The sequence below is a fragment of the Equus przewalskii genome, chromosome X, assembly GCF_037783145.1.
Source record: "Equus przewalskii isolate Varuska chromosome X, EquPr2, whole genome shotgun sequence".
Lineage (NCBI taxonomy): Eukaryota > Metazoa > Chordata > Mammalia > Perissodactyla > Equidae > Equus > Equus przewalskii.
This window is the reverse complement of record NC_091863.1, coordinates 9,463,503-9,480,619: the sequence shown is the minus strand read 5'-3', so window position 1 is coordinate 9,480,619 and position 17,117 is coordinate 9,463,503. Positions and strand designations below refer to the sequence as shown.

General features: G+C 43.0%; 1 long non-coding RNA gene across 1 annotated transcript in view; it reads right to left on the bottom strand.

The window, feature by feature from the left end:
* LOC139081000 (uncharacterized) overlaps positions 1–17,117 on the bottom strand; it is a 56,657-nt gene that overhangs the window by 26,062 nt on the left and 13,478 nt on the right. The window contains exon 2 of the long non-coding RNA XR_011535923.1: positions 10,441–10,560. This is a non-coding gene — a long non-coding RNA (uncharacterized lncRNA). The remainder of the gene's footprint in view (positions 1–10,440; positions 10,561–17,117) is intronic.

Below are 17,117 nucleotides of genomic sequence, written 5' to 3'. Positions count from 1 at the left end.
CCAGGCTTTTTGAAATTATTGATTTCCAAGTCTATCTTCTTCCCTAGATTGTGAATGCCACGTATTTTATTCTTAGTTATCTTCCCAAAGCCTGGAACTTAGCAGGTATGCATTAAATTTTTGATTTAATGAATCAATTAAGTTTGCATGGCAAAATATTTTCAATTCCAAGGTATTTCTATAATTTATGAGAATAACAGGGCAAAATGATTGAGAACAGTTGCTCCATATCAAGAACAAACTTTAGTTTGGGGCACTAATCACATGCTTAATTTTGAAGGGTTGGCCATTGAAGATAATTTTTACAGATTTTTAGGGGAAGGAGGGCAGGGAGGGTTACAGAGACCATTGCATTTCCACAAGAAAAGCCGGACCCCAGAATTCAGAGCCTCTGGGCTTTTATGGAGAGGGTGGCATTAGTTGAGTAATTAAACTTCAAACTCCTGCAGACACAGCTCTTTTTTTAAAAAAATGATTTTAACTTTTTAAAGCAGTTTTAGGTTTACAACAAAATTGAAAGGCAGGTACAGAGATCTCCCACCCTCCCCCTGTCCCACACATGCACAGCCTCCCCCATTATCAACATCACTCACCAGAGTGGGATGTTTGTCTCCAAGGATGAACCTACACTGACACATCGTCATCACCCAAAGTCCACAGTTTACCTTAGGAGACTCAGCTCTTTCATGTTTTGTGTTCAGCTACAAGTAATCAAAAACCCAACTTGTGTGGTTTAATCCTAGAGAAATTAATTTTTTTTACATAACAGGAAGTTTGAAGAGAGGCGGTTGTCAATATTCAGATCAAAGAGCTCTGCCCTATCACGGCTGGGCCCACGTCTCTGCAGTTCTCTTGGAGTTTCCCTCATTGTCCTGGTTCCAAGCATCACTTCTGCATTCAGGGCAGGAGGAAAATGGGAAGAGAAGAGGAAAAGGCCACACCAGCCAGCTCCGTCTGTTTTTGTTATGGAAGCAAAAGCTTTCCAGAGTTCACCCCTGTCCCAAGAAGACTTCTGCTTCGGTCACACTGCCCAGAATCAGGTCACATGGCTCTTCCTGGTTACAAGAGGGTCTGGGGAACAGAGCTGCGCATACTGCTACTGCAGACAAACTTGAGGTTATGTTAGCACGGAAGAAGGGGATGAACGGATATAGCTATGCAAGCAACAGTGCTTGTCATACACACTGCAATACCCAGCTGCTGTGTGGCTCTTCATGGGGTTCGAGTTAATGGGTGTAAAGCACTCGTTTCAGTTGGCATCCAGTGTAAGGTAGCTTTTAACAATAACAATAACTACATTTATTATAACAAGCCCTTTTAACATACAGTTTTTGTTTAATCTTTAAACAATAGCGCAGAGTAGGTAAGCGAAGTCTTCTCATCCCCACTGTACAGATGAGAAAACCGAGACCCAGAGCAGGTGCAGCTACGTGTACCCAGTGGACACAGAACTTTAACTTAACTCTTGTGCCTCTGAAGCCTGTGTCAAGAACTGCAATTCTGTTTGTCCCTGCTCAGTCCGCACTGGATGTTGAACCTTTGCTAAGGTCATAGGACTTAAAATGCTGAGAAATAAACTGGGTCAACTCGAGTTGGGAGCCTGTGGAAGACAGCGAGTCTGTCTGTGGTTTCCTCTGCCTGAGATGGGCCGTGGGCTTTTAGTTTTGTTCAGTGCAACATTCTAAAGGACTTTCTGGCTGTAAGCGCGGGCTAGCAAAATGTAGGCTGAGGAGCTGTGGCCAGCTGTGGGCAGTCACACCCCTCAAAACCTCAGATTACAATAGAACATTGACAAACAGTCCGAGGCAGTGCTGGCCTCTAATCAAGTGAGCTGCTGGGCCAAGAGGGGGCCACCTTTGCCTCGGGTGCACAGCAAAAGCTTGCTCTTAGAAAGACAAATCCTTCAAGATCTCTTTTTTGAAATATTGGAGTTTTCCTTTGGCTGCTGAAACTATTCATGATATAGAGCTCAAGGGAGTTATAGGGAATTTCAGAGACCAACGCCCATAAAACCCCCTCCCACTGAACTTTAGACAGAATGCCTTATGTGTGGCCCTGTGAAGAGAAGTTATACAATGCGTGAAAATGAGCAAATGATGACCGCATGTCCTTTCAAAGTCATCCTGGAGCTCTGTTTCCTAAGCCAAGGGTATTTCATTCTCCACAGAAATGCTGCTTTGTTTGACTTACTATTTACCACTGATTAGGACTGGGACTTCACAAAGTCAGATGGTAACTTGTAGACCGAGAAGTTACAATGATTTTTGTCCAGTAGAGTTGCAAACGATTTATGTTTGGTAAAAAAGATAACCTCAAAGGTTACGGTTTTATTGCCTTGTAGGGCATCAAACAGTTTTGTATCTATCGTTGCACCATATTTTAACACTCTTTTCTCCACTGACTATATATACATCAGTCTCTCCTATATGCTGGTTTCCTCATTAAGGAATTAAAGACGTCTTTGATACCTGCTCACCATATATTTGCATAAAGGTCATGTTTTCAGCGTTTTGATGTTTGCTTTGGCAGTGCCTTGGCAATTCTTATAGAGAGAATTAACCGTAGTTTAAGGCATTTAGCAATGTGAAGACCATAAAGTGCAAAGAGGAACATCCCACTGGGAGTATGTGTGCTATTTAACTTGATCCTTGCCTCAGCTGTTCATAAACACTGTCTAGAAGCTATTCCTCACAGTGTGTTGGTATTGGATTCCAGAACAAAATCAAAATAAACAAAACAATGCAAAATGAGAAGCCCTATGCAAACAAAGGGATGAACATACAAATCACAAATTTAGAAATGAAATGGAATCTGCTGGTGGTGGCCACCTAAAGAGCATCCTTTTTGCTTCTAAATTCTGCCTCTCCACAGGTACTTGCTTTCTTTCCAAGCCCAGAGCCTATTTTCCAGGCCATGTGCATTGGATGGAATTTCTAGTGTAAAGAAAAACAAACTCCATCAAGCATATTTTATCCTAATCTGCACAACGATCGTTTCCTCCTCCAGGGGAGGGGACACACGTTGTAAAGACCCAGAAGCCAGTGCCTTCTCCTACGGGTACCAACCTCAAACAACCTTTACTTGTCCCTTTGATGCCTCCAGTTCACTAACAGGGACTTGCCGAGTTCCAGGTTCTAAAAAAATTGCTTGGGATCTAGTGGTAAAGGATTACAATTGTATCGCATTTATTTATTTATTTTAACCGTCTCAGTAGTGGAGCTGACAGTCTGGGGAGAGAGAAGAGTATTTGAGAAATAAACAAATTATGTCCTGCTATTTATCGTGTGTGTGTGTGTCTATGTGTAAGAGACGCCTCTTGTTTGAGGCTACCCTTTAGTTTTGGCACTGCTCCTGAAACTTACACAGAGATCACTGAAAATCCCATGTGCTTGTTAGTAAATTTGTTATAAAAATAGTAAGCACCTAGACCACATCATCACACGGGTTCCTGCAGTCCCTGACCGCATGTTTCCACTGCTAAGGCAGTTACATGTGGGCGTTGGGAGTGTCAGAACAATTGGTTTGACTCCAGTAGTGATATTCCTACCAGAACAAACACCTAACCCCTGAGATTTCCAGGATGATTTCCACCAAATGGGTCACAGGAAAGAGCTCTGAGATAATCCATGTCAGAGTTGTGTTATGCATGCTCTACGCGACTTACAAATGCCTATGAATAGTAAGCCCACATGACGATATTGTCACTTATGTCTGCAATCCATTTACTGTCTCTGTCACATTCTAGATCCTCAAACCATCTGCCTCTCACTCGAAGAAAAATACTATGAACTATATACATAACCGTAAGACAATTTTTTTTTATCATTGGTCTTGCTCAATATAGGGCCTGCATCTCTCTCACGAAAAATACTATTTTATGTATTATGTCATATTCCTGAATGCCAACTTGTAGGAAGTCGCATACGTGTCAGAGAATCTTTGAATTGTGTCTGTTGTAAGGCAATGGATTAGTTGTATTCTCTCTGATGTTCTCATATCATTGTCCCACCAAGGTAGTAACTTCAAACCTTTGATAATCATGTTAGACTCGTCTATTGGTCAATTGTAATCAGAATCCAGATTCTGATTTTCAGTCTTCTGGTGCTCATTCCGTTCTCCCTGAGTCCTCAGTGGTGGGTTAGAGGGCTCAGGTTAAGTTTTCTGAGTTCCTAAGACGTCTCTTGTCCCAATAAGGAGACTCAAAAATATTTACAAATGTTATCATTCATATATTTTGGAAATTCAAGCCACTTTCAGGCATGTCAAATGATTCTCACCAAAACTTAAACTTTCTCATCTCCCTCTTAGAGGAATATTCCCATATATCTCTGTTGAACACTTCCTTCTCTTGTCTAGAGACAAAAGACTTTCTGTGTTTCTTAGACTTTCTTACTGAAATAATCATGTTAGTCCTTTTGTTTGCCTCTGATCTAGAACATTATCATTGTGCTCTCAATTTTCTTTTTAAAACAATATTTTTTTTAACATGGGTGGGATAAGATGGCTTTGTGACTTGTTACGTATTCCCAAGACAGAGTATACTGGAAAATAGAAATCTAGTTTTGAAAATGACTTTTGACCCTATTTTTCTTAAAATGGGAGAATCAATTATATAATAATCTCTGGCACAACCTCTGACACCTTTTCTAACATCATTCTTTATATGACTCAATCAAGAAAAATAATGGTCTGCATCCTTTTTCCACAGCCACCTCCCATGCAGAATAAAGTCACTAAGAGCTATTCGACCAAAACGATCCAGGAACCAGGTTGTTTGAAGACCTTCTCACTCACCAGGATCTCCTGGCAGCCTTTCTTCTCTTTTCTAGCACTCACTGTAAGATGAAGGGGTACAAACAGAACACAGCACTCCATGTTATTATCCAAGGCTTCTCTCCTCTAATTGAATTTGTACTTCAGTGAGTTCTTCAAGTTTTCTTTGAATTTTCTAAAGAAGCATTAGGGCTTAACACTTCTTTCAAAAGCCTGGACCAAAAGTCCTTTGTAAGTTTTCTCCCATACAAAAGGCTTGCGTGCTTTTCTGTCCATTTGGTTTCTTAGGCTCCATGTTTCTTATGCTATTTGCTTTCACTTAGCAATGCTTTGGATCTATACAGATCCATGGAAGGATTCTTTCTTTGTGAAACTTGCACACAGCATATTTTTTGTTAACTATTTTCTAAAATGATCAGAGACGTTGGCTGCATTCAGCGTCGTGTGCTGGACTCTCTTCTCCTTGAGCTAGCTCATCTCAATATTGTAAGCTCCCTGAGGGTAGGGGCTGCTTCTGTCTTGCTACTGCTGTATTTCTAATACCTAGTACAGTACCTAGCATATAATAGTGCTCAATATGTATTTGTTGAGATAATGAATTAATCCCTTCCCCTAAAGATCACGTATAGAGTCTGAGCCACTGATATGTTTAAAGGATCTCAAAGTGCAGTTAAACTTTGCTGGGCCAGCATCTAGAGACATGGATCTGGAGATTTTTTTGTCTTATATCCCTCTGGACATGTGATGAAAGGCCATGGGTATTCTGCTCAGGAAGGGTTTAAATGCCCACATAAAAAGTGTCAGCTGACAATTCAGAGATTGACCAATTCTCTAAGTCCCATCCATGGGCTCTATCTTAAGATCTTCTTGTCTCGATTGTCCATGAATGATTATCTGTGAAGAGACAATGCCCAGGGCAGAGGGCCCAGAAAGGGGGCTTCCTGAGTGGTGGGAACATGGGGACCTGAAACAGAGACTTGGAGGTCACTGATGGCCAACGAGGGCCATAGGCAGACTGTGAAGAGCTGGGATCAGAGAGAAAATTGAAGAAAGTCTATTGAAGACAAAGTAGGGAGATAAAGCTGACGCAGCACAGAAACATTCCTTTAAGCAGACACTGTAAGCAAGATTCTTGGGTGCCCTCAATTGAGATCTGGTATTTAAGAAAAGGAAATTGAGATCTGAAACTGAGCCCGGACTGGGGATCCAAAGCCAAAGTGTCTTTTTCTTCCAGTTACCAAGAAGAGTGAGTCAGCAGCCCTAGACTTGAAGTGCAGAGTAGAAAGGAGAGAGAGTTAGCAGGAAAAAAGAAAATATAATTCAACTCGTCACGCTTTTATTGACCGCCTACTTTGTTTTGCCCAGGCTGGGAGCTATGAATAAAGCAGGCACACTTTCCTCATGGAGCTTATATGACCGCCCATCCTGTACTTCAAAAGGCTGGAAAAGAATAACTAATGCTTCGGACTGAGCCAGGCTGAAAGGAATTATATTAGCTGTCCTGTGTACCGCCACAATACCCTCATACAAGAGCAGTGGTGCCCCAAGGGGACATTGAGCAATGTCTGAAGACCATTTTGGTTGCCATAACTGGGAGGGAGGTGCTCCTGGTAACAGTGGGCAGAGACCAGGGCTGCTGCTCAGCATCCTACAACCCGCAGGGCCGCCCCCACGACAAAGAGCAATCCGGCCCAAAATGTCACTAGTGCTGAGGGTGAAGAACTCTGCACTAGAATAAAGGGCTTCGAGCACTTTCAACAGCTGACCAGGCTTGTCCTCTGCTTCCTGTTTCACTTGACACATTATGGGAATGAGGGTCCGTACCACAAGAAGAGCAGATGGGAAAAAATATGATTCCCTGGGCCCAGTCTTTAGAGGAGAAATTCCACCGGCTCCCCTGTGTCGTGGCAGTGGAAAGTTACCCAAGCTGCAACAAGACAGCTCTGGGAGCTTTGTGTCCGGGGTAAATTTCATCAGAAGTACGCTCAGGGAATACCAGCGCATTTAAAATTAGTCTAAGCCAAACACCATCGGAAGATGAGAAGGGTAAATCCAGTGCAACAGACACCATATAACTCATCCTGAGCCAACACAAATGGTTCTGGCGTCGTGTATGTCCCTGCCTCCCCCAGGGGGCAGCTGAGAAATGCCGGGGTTCTCCTCCGTGTTATCTCCACCGTGGGCGGAAATTTGAAGGGCAATACTCGAGAGCCTGGGCTTCTGAAACAGGCCGCCTATAAGCAAAACCTGCTTGTCTACATTTGAAGATGACTCTGTTTCTTTTTTAATCAATGTTCTTCAACTCATTAAATCATTGAAGACAAGTAAACATGTGCCAACTCGCAGGAACCTCCTTTTTTTCTTTCAGTTTTATGAATTGGCAATTAAACAGACATTGAATAGCTTGGCCCTTTTAACATTGTGGATTGCTCACTTAGTTCTTCTTGCCCTTTTTTTTTCTTTCTTCCAGGACACTGTTTTTATTGTTAGGCCACCCAGGGATGTTCTTGATCCTGCAGGGCGTTGTGACATCGCCTTTAATTCTTGGGAGTGCTACCCCCCAGCCAGGGAAGGGCTGGGAAAAGGTCAGGACCCAGGAAGTGCAGATGTCAGAGATCTGAAAGCTTGTGCGCAGAGCTCTTCAGCTGGGCCACAGCTGCTGCCTTTCCCCTCCCCTCCTCTCTTCCTCTTCTGACAAAGCCTTTGTGTCCCAATGCCCCTATCAAAGGCACAAGAAAACACAAGCAAATTATCCGAAGAGGAGCTAACCCACTCTCCTTCCTGCCATAAGGTGTATGGGCTGGGTGGGCCAGCCGCCTCCAGGTCTGCCGGCGTCCGTGCGCATTCTGCCGCCACTGGTGCTACTCCATTCCTTTATGCCATCTCCTGAAGGAGCACAGAGCATTGGGAGTGGTTCTGAGTCAACGTGATTTTTATGGAGTACGAGGGCTGTTCCAAAAGTGATTATGATTCAGCTGTTTCTTACTGACCATCTCCCCAGATAATCTCTTTTGGCAGAAATAAATTGATTTTATGGGGTCACAAAAGATATTCTGGTTAATAAACTTACTCTGCATCTACAATCCGTCAGATGAACAATGAGGTGACGGTGTACAGAAGCCATAGAACAAGAATCCAAGCCAAAAAGCCCACATATTGTATTTAACTTAGCGTTACCAAGGGGCGGAGTAAACGAATGAGGTGTTTGAAGAAAATCAATTTCATGACTTTAGAGAAATTCCTACAGCTAAGGCTGTTAGGTTAGTGGGCATGTGTATGGTGATAGTGGAGGGAAGCTGATGGGTGATTGTGCCTGATGTGAAAAGAAATACACCAAAGAAAAGTAAGCTTAGCATATCTATCAGAAAAGTGGAATAATTGTGCATACTCAGAAAGCATACATACATCGTCGAAGATGCATGTTGCAAAGATAAATTCTACATTTAAAAGTTTCTGGTATATGCATGGAATTCCTACATGAAAAAACTCCAGCTACATTCTTGTAGCTATAATATGTACAAAACAAAGAGCTAAAGAATCTTGCCTCCAGCCTTTATTATCATAATTACTAGAACAAAAGTATGTCGTTTCTGAGGTTTCAGTGAAATGAATCGGTCAGAATATATTCCTTTGCAGAAAATTACTACTTACGTTTCCAAACTCTTGCTATGAATATGGTCAGTCTTTGGAGCTAAAATAAATAAATACAAGTTGAGGGTCCACTAAAGAAATTCAAACAAATAGGAAAACTTAGCTACTTGCAGTTGACACAGGAAGTTGACGGTTTCACATTCACAAACTAAACAGCCTTAGGAAATGAGGATGTATTACATACCGAAAGCTAACGTGAAAAAACATTTGCAGAACACTTAGAACAGTTCCCAGCACACAGCTTTGGTTTCCTTTAAAGCTGCCATCGTAAACACAGGAAATCTGGAAGTCTATTCTACATCTAATTTTTAACATTACAATATATGAGAATGTTGCTGTTGGCTGAGCTCATGTGATTCTAAGGTAGAGGTCAGCAAACTACGGCCCGTGAGCCAAACCCCGCCTGCCGTCTGTTTCTGGACAGCCTGAGAGCTGAGAATTGTTTTTACATTTGTAAATGGTGAAAAGAAAAATCAAAAGGAAAATATTTCGTGACACATGAAAATTAATTGGAATTCTAATTTCAGGGTCCATGAATAAAGTCTATTTGGAACACAGCCCTGCCCAAATGTTTCCATCTTGTCTGTGGCCGCTTTTGAGTTACGAGGGCAGAACTGAGTCCTTTCCACAGAGACCCCATGGCCTACGAAGCGGAAAATATTTCCCATCTGGACCTTTACAGAAAATATTTGACGACCCTTCGTCTAATATGCAAAGACCAGCTTAATCTGAAAGTAAAAATACGAAAAAACAATATAGAGGAAAAAAGAGAGAAAAATGCCCTGTTCGCGAGTTGATTTTCATAAGCCACACTTGAACCTCTCCTGCGCATCTGTACCCACTTTCATGACAGCCTGGCCCCCTCAGATTAAAGGCGCCCTCCCGCCAAAACCTTGTCATTCTTTCTGCTGCGTGATCTGTGGAAAGCTCAGGTGTGGTTTGAAATTTGATGCAAAAGTTCGAATTAGTTCTTATTTTCCTTGGTCTAGGTTACCTAGGTAACACAACAAAGCAAAAATAGCTGAAATATCTGTGTAAATGAAAAACAAATGTATACAGAGGGAGCAATCAATTTTCAGAAGAAAGAGAAATGTTCTTTTCGATGGAGCTCCCCACTGGCAATGGGCTCCCTGGTGTTAAGTGAAGGGAAAGGAGTGGAGGGACTTTTGTAGGTCCCAGCGGGACTTCCAATCAGCCCACAGAGTAGAAACTTTTATTGGCTGGGCTGTAGCAAGCTGGGCTTGCCTGTTTGTCCTGATACTGTGAAGGTGGATGGGTGTTTTGGTAATAAACTCCCAGGTAACTTCACAGTGGTGAGAGAACGAGAACTGTGGGGGTTATCCCCATGAAATGTTTTGTGATTCTTCTGCACACTTTGTTTTTTCTCAAATTCTGCTGAAAATTACTAAGGCAGCAGAAATGTAAGAGGTTGATGCAACCATTTATAAACTTTCACTATCCCAAGCGGGGTCCATGGGCCAGCAGCTTCAGAACCTTCTGGGAGCTTGTTAGAAATGCAGAAGCCCAGCAATCCCCCTCCTGCTGAATCTTAATCTGCATTTTAACGGGATTCCCAGATCGTCGGAATATACATGAATTTTCCAGAAGCACTAATCAAAGAAAGTGCACAAGACTCAGGGTCTTGGAGATTCAGTTCCAGGTTCAATTGGTGCTAATTCGCTGGGGACCTTGGGGAAATTCCTCAACTATCTTTTTGCCTCAGTCATCTTCTCTCTAAAGGGGGACTAAAATCACTTCCTTCACTTTTTGAACAATATTCTCCTTGTCACATAAGATCATGAACATGAACCTGCTTGAAGGACTATTAACTACTCTATGGTTATGAGACATTATTAATGGTAATGGCTAACATTTATAGAACCTTAAGGTTAACCTTAACCTTAACCTTAACCTTAACCTTAACCATGTGTCCTGCTCTGTGCTGACTTCTGAAGATGAAGCTTTCAGTTCGGTCTCACAAAAACTGTCTGATGAGAGTAGTAATATCAATCTTACCTTATCCATGCAGAAAGGAGCCATAGAGAAATTAGGTGTCTCACTCAAGGTTATACATCTTCTTGGTTGCAGTGAAAGGTGAGCCTCGGGCTATGTTCTTATCCCTGATGTATGCTGCCTCTAAAATATAATATTGAACAGTGAGAATGGACGAAATTATCACAGAAGACAGTCTAAAAAGCACTGCACAGTGAGATCAAAGTCATGACATGTTTTAAACTCTGTTTTGTGTCTTTTTTAATACACAAAAATGGAAGAAAAATTTAAAACAAGAAGTTCCCTGGAGATTAATGGCTCAATGTTCCGGAGCACACAGACCAACTGGAATGTCTTATCAAAACTGGTGGCCAAGTGGTTTCCTCTGTGATTTTGCTTCTAATAGGTGAGTGTGAACCCAATGGTTAGGACATGCAAGAGGCCGTGAGATTTCCCAGCTTCTTATCTATTGAGACTCGTATCTTTTTCTAAAATAAGGAGTTGAGTCAGCTGAAGGAAGGTCGCATTTTAAGAGCAGAAACTTACCGAGCTGACCCTAACCTTCCAATTTAGTTCTAAAATGTTGGAGGTGTAAAGATGTTTTATACATTTTGCAGGATCGACTCTGATCCCTTTGGCAGGAAAAACTTAAGGCTTCCAAATAGTTCTAAACAAACGGGCTCTAATATGGAGACCCCTTGAAAATCCCCCTACTTCTTGGCTTTGAGCTAATGTTTATATGTGCTTGCTTTGTGCTGGGAACTGTTCTAAGAGCTTTTCAAATATTAACTCAACTATCTACCATCTCAACAACTCCTTTTGGCAGGTGAAATCATTAATTGTAGATTACAGTTTAGATTAACTAGATTATTACTCAGCTGAGGAGGCGTAGATAGGCTAAGGGATTCCCCTAAGATCACCCAGCTAGGATCTGGTGGAACTGCATTTCGAACTGAAGCCAGGCTTCCACACTCTGCTCTCAACTACTACCCTCCAGAGCCTGCAAGTACACCTACCTCTCAGGGATTTTTTTTACTTTGATTTTAATAAGATTAAAAAATATATTTTTGAAGTAGAATCTGGAGGCTGCATTGGTAATACATTAGTGCTTTCTTCTAAAAAAATAAAGGACAGTTTTGATAGCTTTGGAGAGTCCATGTGATTAAAGACCACGTGGCCTGAAGCATTGCACCCATATTCTTTGTCTTATTCTCTAGCGGTGGTTCACAAATTGGAGGGGGGGATGGGAGGTGGGTGACTGCAAAACCCCTAGGGGACATTTGGCAGACAAAATGTCTGGAGACATTTTTGATTGCCACAACTGGGTGGGGAGGTGTTTCCTACCAGCATCCAGTGGGTAGAGGCCAGGGCTGTGGCTAACCATCCTCCAATGCACAGAACAGCTCCACAACAAAGAACGATCTGGCCCCAAATGTCAATAGAGCTGATGTTGAGAAACCCTGTTCTATGGGAATAAGAGTAGATAGCATTTATTGGGCACTAGTTGAGAACAAATACAACGATCACAGACTAGAGCAGAGGGTGCTGGATGTTAGATGTGACAGACAAATAGACAAATAGTTGCAAACCCATGAGGAACATGCTGGAATGAAAACTGTGCAGGGTACTTAAAGGTCCACAGGAGGGACAGGTGCCAACAGCCTTCACAGTGACACCAGGGCTGAGTCTTAGAGATTGAGGAGGGTGGGGCCACAGGCAGAAAAGAACATGCAGGGCAGAGGAAGAGCAGCGTGGGGCTTGGGTTTTGTTTTATTTTGCTGCTAAACCCTAGACGTCTATTTCAGCTCTGGCACGCCTCATTGCCAGCTTTCTGCCTCCACCACTAAGCATTCCCTTTCTCGCTCTTAAGGAGACAAATGGAAAATTCGGAAAACCCAATTGCAAGCTGAGCTGGAATTGTGAACTTGTCCATGCAGAAAAGCTCCATGTGGGGTAGAAAGATAGCAGAATGTGATCAAAAGTAAATGAACTGTTAGAAGTGTTCCATCCTAGATTAGGATACCGAGCATTCTGATTGTAAAAAGTGGCAGGCGATGTAAAAGCTGTGATTTATCTGGGTCCATTAAAAGCTTTAAGGGAGCAAAATACAGCATCAAGGTAAGGAGCTAAATGGTAATAACAGGAGAAGTGTCTCCATTCTTCCAGGCAGTTTTATGAGAGCAAATGGATGAAAAGATTATTAAATCCTTCAATTTAGAGGTTAAGCTAAAGGGGTTTGAAGGCTAAGCTGCAGATGGACGATGGATAGGCACGTGGCTGACCCGCCTGAACGTCGCCACGATGACCTGTTTTGGTCATCGTTGTGAATACAGTGTCCTCTTCAGCAGAAGTTTACATTTTTAGGTGGAAGTCTTGGGGTTCCAAGTTTTCTCTGAATCCTCACTTTTTGCAGAAATAGAGGAGAGGGAATTTGCCACATGGGTCTCCCTCGAACCGAGGTGATGTTTGGATGCTTCCTTCTCAAAGTTTAATTTCAAAGCAAGAACAGTGCAGGAATGGGTGTCTTTGGGGCAGGTGGGAGTTTGTTGCAATCAAACTGAGCTTGTCATTCTAGTGAAAGCTTGGGTGCCCCTGGGTCTGGTTGCTTTTGCGGGTTGGGATGGAGGGGTTCGGTGAAGAGGCTGCAAGGGAGAAAGCATCACCTCCCATTCTTCACATTGGCCCCACGGCTGGGAGTTTGGGTCAATGTCGTTTATTTTCAGTCTGCACAAAGTGGCCTGTGCAGAGAGATGGCTGATGAATTAGCTCACATTTAAGCGGTGTTTCTGCATGGAAAACAGCTTCTTTGTGGGCAGGGAACATGTTAAAACCGCGGGCTTGAAAGCCTGTCTGCTTTTTCCTGGGATTAGTTCTGGATCTTTCAGGGAAAAATGGTGGGCTACTAAGACCCAGGGGGCTGCTGCAAATGACCGTTCCTGAAAAGAGCTTCACAAAACAATAGGGATTGGTGCAGAACATTACATTACATAAATGCCGATTTATATCCTATCTACTTTTAATTTAGGGAAAGTTTGTTTCCAAGTCTGAGTGAAAGGCTTTTAAATGAGACCCTCTTACTCCCAGAGATCTTTGACAGTTCTTGGATTTGCTGGGAGTGAGGCAATATGAAGACCAAGCAAATAAACACATTGGGAATCCTGTAAAGAGCTGCCAACGAACCGCTCCCCAGGCTGGAAAAGAGGGTCACCACTACAGAATAATCTGAATTCCCCATGCACCCCAGCTTTCCAGGCCCAGGCTTTCTTTGCATGGCTAAGTGAAAGAGCTCAGGGCTCAGTCACACATCCCAGAGGAAGTCTTGCACCCATCCCAACATTTCTGAGAATTCCCAGTGGGTTACTTCTCTCCTTCTGGACGTTGCCTCCTCTTCTTGCTCCCAACTCCAGCCTCAGGCTCAGGCATTGTGGGACTGCCTCACTTTAGGCTTCTTGCCACCTTTGATGTGGCCGGCCACCAATCCCTTCACATAGAGACCTTTATCCTAGCTCCTCATTTTCTCTGAGTCATAGAGTTCCCAAATTCTTGACTTTGGAACTCTGAGGGAAAGGAGAGGGGAGGACTTCAAGTTGTTGTTATACAGGCGAGCTACCTCCTTTTATTTCACCCCTTCCGTTTCAGACCTTGCAGGGGGCCCCGATTCCTCAATGAGAAAGGGCCCTACTGAGGCTGCACCTTTAGCCATGTGAAGTTCTGGGTCAAAAATTTAAAATTACAGGTTTTCTTTGAGGGCTTTATTTGTTCCCTGATCCTGATCACACGCTTAGAGAGAGGAAAGACCACAAAAAAAAAAAATCCTCTCACCTCCTTTCAGATAAACCCCCAGGGATCAGCAATTAGACATTTAAATAAGGAAATTAAGGGTTTTCCCAGTACTTGGTCAAACCCAACAGAATGTAAATTTGCAAAGGATGGGGATTTCGCCTGACCTGTTTGTTTGTGTCCCCAGTACCTTGAACATGACTGGCATATAGTTGCGCTCAAAAAACATGTTGAGTGACTGACTCACTGAATGAATGAATAAATAAATGGCCAATGAATAGATTTAAAATTAATTCGTTTGCTGATAATTACTTGAGCTACTAGTGTGTGCCAGCAACTGAGACAGGCGATGTGGACTTTACAAAAAAGGGACAGGCCTGACATTTGCCCTTGATGCGCTCTAGATGAAGAGGGAAGATAAGACAAACACACAAATTGCTATAGTCAAAGAGAACCCATGGAGGGTGACTGACAGAAGGCTAGACAAGAAATAATTAGGCCAGACAAGAAGAAATCAGGGTGGGGCAGATGGGGAAGGAAGCTCTTAGGTCCAATCAGAAATCTGTGGAGTAATTGGAATCCCTCTCACTAGATAGGGATTTCCTTTAGGTTATAAAAATAATAATCATCCCTTTAAAGCCAGATTTCCTAAGTCATTAGCATTTGTACAAATGCTATATCCTTTGACAGGTTCAGTGGATATTCAATAGACGTCGATATTTTAACTATTGTTTTCCACATTGGAGCTTCAAAAAGAAGTCATACTTTAGTCCACCAAATGCCTTTTCCAAAGCAAAAGGCAAACAGACAATTTCCGAAGAAAGTGAAAATGTCTCTAGCAAATCTAATCTTCCACCTAAAGAGAAAAAAGAGCTTTTATGAAATCATAACCTTCTCCCTTTTCTTGAAGAAAGGAAATTGTCCTGGTTCACCAGATGAGAAAATGGATGTTCCCCCTTGTTGACCTACTGAGCTAACATTAACCAGCAAAGCACAGTAATTCACCAAAGGGAGGTGCCACCTGCTGCTGCTGGACCACGTGGGTCAGAACAACCCTCTGTGGTCCCACGGACCTCCGGGAATGATTAACGGAATGGTGGGCTTTGAGGCACACACAGCTTCCTTCCTGTTGCTGTTCTGCTCCAAGCTTCAATTGCGGCCCAGTGATCACCTCTTGAGGAGGGTGAAAGGAGAGGACTGGGGACACATTCTCAGGAAACTACCAGCAAATAAAGGGACAGAGCTCTTAGAGTGGCGTTTGATGTAAGGACTTCCGGCAAGTCCTTGTGATTAGGCCTGACTGAGAGGCAGCTGGGTTTTCTCTCAATCAGATGTCGCCTCGTACATGTGGCTGCCAACTGGCTTCAAGGAGTACTGGACTAGCCGGTTCTCCCCACATCATATGCATAGTTTTCTAAATAGAACTTAATTTCTTTTTGTAAGATTATAAGCATAAGTTTTTATAGACATTTTAAGAAAATTCAGATACACATAAAGGAGAAAATAAAAATCAGCTACAAATTAAAACCCTATAGTACCTCTGCCAACTTTTAGTGTCTTTTCTTCCCATCTTATTCGTGAGTGTGATTTTTTCTTCTTTTCACACAATTCAGGTCATTTTGCATGTACTGCTTCTTATCCTTTTCTTTCCTCATTTAGTAGTAATGCCCTGTCACTGTTTGAGGAGTCTGGTGACATACGAGGGAAGGGAGTAGATGGTAACCCAGGGAGACAAGCTGGCGTTGTTAGATGGAGATCAGGGGCGACCATTGCCTGGGATCTCAGAGTCCTCCCAAGAGAGCCCGATCTCAGGGCACACAACCGAATCGATTTGTGTCAGAGAAGTTCCAGCCACACTCACTCACCTACCAAGCCCCAGGCTCTCCTCCACTGGCTTCCGGATCCGGGTCACTTTGGTAGAGGTCAGCTCACTGCCAGCTCCTTCTCCCCCCAGTGTCAAGACAATTCAGAGCTAGGCCTTCCCAGCAGCAGAAGAGGCGTGTTCAGAAGAATGGATCAAGACACACTTGGCCTATTTCTAACTTTTCAAACTTTCCATAAGGTCATGTGCAGACATTTTCTGAAGTGCTGGAGATATCATTAAAGAGCTTTAATGTACTATTTTGACTTTGTTCCCATCTTATGGTTTAGAATTAATGGAAAATACGGAATATCAACTAATCTACTCAAACATAGCCATGCATAAGCGAATCCTTTTTATGTTTTGATGAGGATTTTTAGGCTGCTTAATTTTAAAATGGCTTATGATGAGGATTTTTAGGCTGGTTAGTTTTAAAACTACAGATGAGATTCAGGCTCCAAGGAGTGGAATTTGTTTGCCCCTTTGTTGGGAAACATTTACATTTCTAAGGGAAACCTCTATCTGTGAAGCTGCCTCCCTCTCTGTGCCAGGAAGAAGGGGGGATGGTCTTATCTCTAGAAGCTCTTAATCAATTAATCAATGCCAGAGGCAAGAACTTAAGTTGGTTACTGTCTGGCAACCTCATGTAACTGACACCCCCCCCCCCCCAAATCCTCCTTTGTCTTTAGCCGAGGATAAAATTCAAGCGGTGACTTCTGCCATTTACTCAATCCGGTTTGATTCTTATCTAAAAGTTGTGGGACCGCCAAATGGCCGGACCCTACAGGCGCTGATACCATTTTAACTTTTTTACATATCCCTTTGTCTTGTAAAGAGATAACTCACATACCTATGCCTTAAATTTAGCCTTACTCTCCACCCAACTTTGCAGCAGCAGCAGAGGCAGCAGAAGCAGCAGAAGCGGCAGCAGCAACATGCCGGCAGCAGCTCTGCCTGCCCATGGGTCCTGTCCCCATGCCAGCAGCGGCAGCAGCAGCTCCCCATGCCAGCAGCATCTCTGACTGCCCGTGGGTCCTGTCCCCACGCAGCAGCCTGACTG